This window comes from Apium graveolens, chromosome 1 (genome assembly GCF_009905375.1).
Source record: "Apium graveolens cultivar Ventura chromosome 1, ASM990537v1, whole genome shotgun sequence".
NCBI classification, from domain to species: Eukaryota; Viridiplantae; Streptophyta; class Magnoliopsida; order Apiales; family Apiaceae; genus Apium; species Apium graveolens.
The window spans coordinates 64649757-64654715 of record NC_133647.1 but is presented as its reverse complement, the minus strand read 5'-3'; the positions used below and the strand labels follow the sequence as shown (position 1 = coordinate 64654715).

General features: G+C 33.0%; 1 long non-coding RNA gene across 4 annotated transcripts; it reads left to right on the top strand.

The window, feature by feature from the left end:
- Positions 1 to 511: 511 nt before the first annotated feature.
- LOC141719878 (uncharacterized) lies at positions 512 to 3247 on the top strand. Of its 4 annotated transcripts, none has more exons than XR_012574181.1 (6): positions 512 to 742; positions 872 to 964; positions 1066 to 1121; positions 2129 to 2342; positions 2742 to 2929; positions 3030 to 3247. It is a non-coding gene; the product is annotated as an uncharacterized LOC141719878 (long non-coding RNA). The 4 variants fall into 4 exon arrangements; XR_012574179.1 differs by having other exon boundaries at positions 512 to 964; positions 2129 to 2209; positions 2306 to 2342; positions 3030 to 3245; XR_012574180.1 differs by having other exon boundaries at positions 512 to 964; positions 2114 to 2209; positions 2306 to 2342; positions 3030 to 3245.
- The last annotated feature ends 1712 nt before the right edge of the window (positions 3248 to 4959 follow it).

The following is a 4959-nucleotide window of genomic DNA, read 5'->3' as shown; positions in this document are numbered from 1 at the left end:
CCATACCCAATTCAAAATTTTAACGCATATCCTCCTCAAAATGTTGGTCATTATTCAAACTCAGTCCCTTTGAATCCTTCTTATTTAGAGAATCTGATAAGAAATTGAATTCCATTGAAAAAAGTTTGGAGGCATTACTCAAATCTCAACAATCTTTCATGCAAGCTATGACCCAAGATAGGCAATTGCTAAATTCAAACACACAAGCACTACTAGAATTATGTCAATAGACATCGGTTGCTCAGACGACCGATGTCAAAGGTATTTTAGACATCGGTTATTTCTAAAGCGATGTTACTGCGTTTAATAGACATCGGTCAATAAAATAATCGATGTTAATAGTTATTTTTAAAATATAAGACACATGAATTAGACATCGGTCCGAAACGTAACCGTTGTCGATTTTTTTTAAACATGGGTCTAAATAATAGCTGATGTCTATGATTAATTTAATAAAACTGAAAAAAAGACCCGGGCTCACTTCCCCGCTTATTTCTCAATTATTTCACCCGTTCCCCTTAACCAAAAATGTATTCCCCCCTTTCCTCTTTCCTCTCACTCCCTTCTATCTCTTGCACAACTCTCACTCTCTCTTAGTGCGCTTTCTCCCCTCTCACATCTCTCTCTCACCATCTCCCTGTAACTAATACTTAATTCTTCATCACCATCTTACTGTGTCTATGAAAGAAATTGAGAAACTTCAATTTCTTTACAAATCTTGGTGGTTTTCTTTTTTGATTAGGTTTTATTTGTTTTCTACTTGATTTTTTGAGTGACTCGAGTTTGATTGTGTTGTTTGTTTGTTCTTATTTCAACAGATCTAGAACTTTCTAAAGCTTTAAAGGCATTGCTTATTATTTTGTGGATACAGGTCAGGCAAATCTGTTGAATTCTTTGGTATCGGTGGTTGGTGGTGGAGGTTTGGGCTCGCCTGCTTTTTTGTATCTCGCCGCCTGTGGTGTTGGTAATGTTTTGTAATTGTTATTTTCGACGTTTTAACTCTGTATTTGCGGCCACATTATGTTTTTCCTAAAGTAATCATGTTGTTGTTACGTTTATTTCTAGGTCGATTATGTATTTAGGATCACGATGTTGTGGATCTTAATAATCTGCACAGACAGGTAGAGCTTTTATTTAATTTCTAGGTCGTGTACTATTTCTAATTGATATTTTGTATGAATCAAGTAAGGTGCGGCTACATTAATTAAATGTTTTTTTATCTTGATCATTTCATTTTGTTATGGTCTATTGTAGATGGTTCTTATACGTTTTTGTGTGTATTATAATGATGGTTCTTCTTTATTTTTGATTTAAAAGACTGGAAATAGCATTTCCTTCGCTTCTTAGATATGATGCCATATTAGATGGTACGGATAATGCTCCAAGTCTTTATATGATCAGTGACTGTTGTGCTGTGTTAGGAAAGGTAGGTTGCTCTTTTTACATTGTAGTTCTATTCCGTTACTTCTTAGTTTAGCAGATTTAATATTAAAATTTGACTTAGCACTGATGTACCGTTCTCAGTGTGGAAGCCTTATTTTCATAATATTTTCGATTAGTTTAATTAATCAGCTTCTTAAGAAGAGCTACATGATGCATTTTAAATACAGACTCACGAGAACTTGTGAGTTATGTTCATAGATAGATCATTCTACTGTTTCTCATGTCTACAAAATTTACAATTTTGTAGTCAAACTGTATTCGATCTGGGCTTGAATAAGAAAAGAAGTTATTGACTGTAGCTATCATGTTTAAAGAGTTCTTCAGTTTTAACCACCAGTTTAAAATAATGCTTTCTTTTAGTGTTTCAATTTTTTTACATTTAGTCTATAGTCTATAGTTGCATGTCACTGTTATGATATCAAATGGAAACTAGAATAAGAGATAAAATTGATTATGGTAGGAACTCTTACCTTGCACTAATATGTATTATATATGTAACCTTTGAAACTGTCTATATTCAATTTGCTCTATTGTAATATGAATGCTGTCATTCTAATATGAATCTGGTGACTTACTTAACCACCCCTCACAATGAGAAAAAAAGGAATAACAAGGCGAGGAACTAGTTATTTAAATATTGCAGTACACTTACATAATGTTTATTTCAAAGTGACAACCGTTGCAGATGACAATGATGGCTCCACCTAGCATAAATAAAGAGCTACATTATTTGAACAAGGAAGACAGGTTACTGCGTTGGCTTTTGGTAAAACATAGAGATGTTAAAATTGGTTTGGACATTCTGTGGGTGGACAACATCTTTACTTATTTAATACATAAAATTGGTTTGGACATTCTGCAGGAGGACAACATCTTTCTGTGACCCGAAGCTCATTCAGGCGCGTTAGTTACTCTTTACTTAAAGTTGTCATTTATGAAAAGTTTAACACTTCTACCGTAAACACTTTATTTAGAATTGTCATACCTAAAAAGAATAGCGGTTCTGCAATAAGTTTCTTGCAATATTTTCATATTGCATGTAATCTTTGCATAAAAATCTTGATATCAAGTTTACATGTTCAAGTGAAAAACATTTGTGAACATTATAGGCACCTGGAAAAATCTGGTTTAAAAAATAGAGCATCTAAGATTGTTTTTATTGGCTCCTAAGATTACTAATTATGCGACTTGTTATAGCATCTGAGTCTATTTAGTTATATTTTTGTACTTGAGTTGAATCACAAATTCCTATTAACAAAATGTGTTGGTTTCATTTATTTTATTTCCCTGTCTTTTAGGTGGTGGATAATGTCACCATACTACAAATTGATATGGTATGGTGCTATTTTATGCTTCGATATATGAGTTGTCTCTCATTGGAAGGAGTACGCCTTGCTAAATCTAGAGTCGGGATTGAGCGTGCACATGGTATAGAATCCGGCTGAGTAAGAATCTTGCAAGGAGGTCGCTGCCCAGAGCATCCATTGTGAGTATATTATGGCTAAGGCTATATTTTGTCCTTTTATATATTAAAATCTTAGATAGGAGATTAAGTATTGAATTGTTGTCTGAACTTGTGGTTCTAGATATTTGAGAATGAACCTCCTGGAAGTGGTGGTGGCATATCACAGTGAGCAGCTACAAAAATTCAAGGAGTTTTTGAATATTGTGAAGTACAGAATATTCATAACAAGGCCAGTACTTTATTGTAATAGTTTGTTTAGAACAATTGATGTATTTGTGCAAATTAGGCTATTTTATTTATTGATTTCAATTCAATTGGGTAATAATATCAATATGTACTTGTTCAGCTTTAAAAATTAAGTTTTTTGATATTTTGGTTAATGGATTGTCTAATATTACCAAAGACATCAGTAAAAATCCAAATATTTGTTAAAAAGACTGATGTTATAGAACTCTGTTACATGAATATTAACAACGGTTCCAAAAAAATCGATGTTAGAATTGACTTTTGATAATATATAGTTAATCAAAATCGATGTTAAAGAACACCTATAAGAACGGTTACCTATTTGAACCAATGTTAAACTGCATATTTTTACGACGGTTACATATATAAACGATGTCTGAGGTACCTTTTGACATCGGGTAAAAATCGATGTCTATGTAAAATTATCTTTAACATCAGTCGCGAAGACATCACTGTTTTTTTACATAGACATCGGTTTTTACCCGATGTCTAATGTCTTTTTTCTAGTAGTGAAGCCATATATAAGCTAGAGGTCCAAGTTAGTCCACTGGAAAAAACAATCAGTGAGAGAGAAAAACCGTTTCCCTAGTCAACCCGAGATTAATCCTAAATTTCATCAAACCAAAAGTCTCATGAAAATGTAAATTCTGTCATTTCTCTACATTTTAGTAATAAATTTAACAATCATTCCAATGTTACTACTCACGAGTAAGATAACTTAACATCTAAACCAAATCCTCTACTCTAAAATCCTAGACTTCTAAAAATCCTGAAAATTTTAAAAATGAATCTAATGAGTCATCACCATCCAAAGAACCACCTTCAAAACCTCTCTCTGATGTGTCTAGTGAAAAATTCTTTAAACCGAAAGCCCTATTTCCTCAAATATTTATCTCAAACAAACATTCTTTTCAGTTAGATAAGTCTTTAAGCAAGTCAAGATCAACATTCCTCTTTTAGATACAATTCAACAAGTTCTCTCTTATGCTAAGTGTTTAAAAGATTTGTGTACTCATAAAAGAACCACTCATGTGCCTAATAAAGCTTTTTTAACCTCTCATGTTAGTTCTATATTATCAAATCAAATCTTTGTGAAGTTAAGGATCCTGGTTGTCCTACCATTTCTTATGTCGTAGCCTTCATTGATAAAACTTTACTCGATTTAGGTACTAGTGTGAATCTTCCTCCATTATCTGTCTATGAAGCCTTGGGTTTAGGTGAACTTATAACACCCTTTAATTAGCTCACCGTTCTGTTAAAACTCCTAAGGGTATAGTTGAAGATGTGTTGATTAAGATAGTTAATTTCATTATTCTAGAAACTGAACCAGTCAAAAATATCAAAAATCAAATCCCCATTATTTTAGGAAGGCCTTTTCTTTCCATCTCTAATGCTTTGATTAATTGTAGGAATGGTTCGATGAAACTCACTTTTGGGAACATGTCAGTTGATCTTAATATCTATAATGTAGGAAATCAACCTAATGAGCTTTTTGAACAACTTGTGGGAGTTAATTTGATAAATGAGGTTGTGTATGGGTCGAATCTTGGGGATAGTGAAATTGAGTCTCTTCTTGGTAAAGATATTTCACGTGAGTATGAGAGCAATAGAGAACTTCATGAGTTGTATAGGAATTTCACTTGTGATGAGATATTTGAGGAATTGAATGCAATTTGTTCTAAACATGAAACCCATCTTGAGGATAGTTCTTTTGATCCTAGAGCCATTGTTAAGACTTCTGTTGGTGAGCCACCTACTCTTGATCATATTCTACCATCACCTACTCTTGATCATATTCTACCATT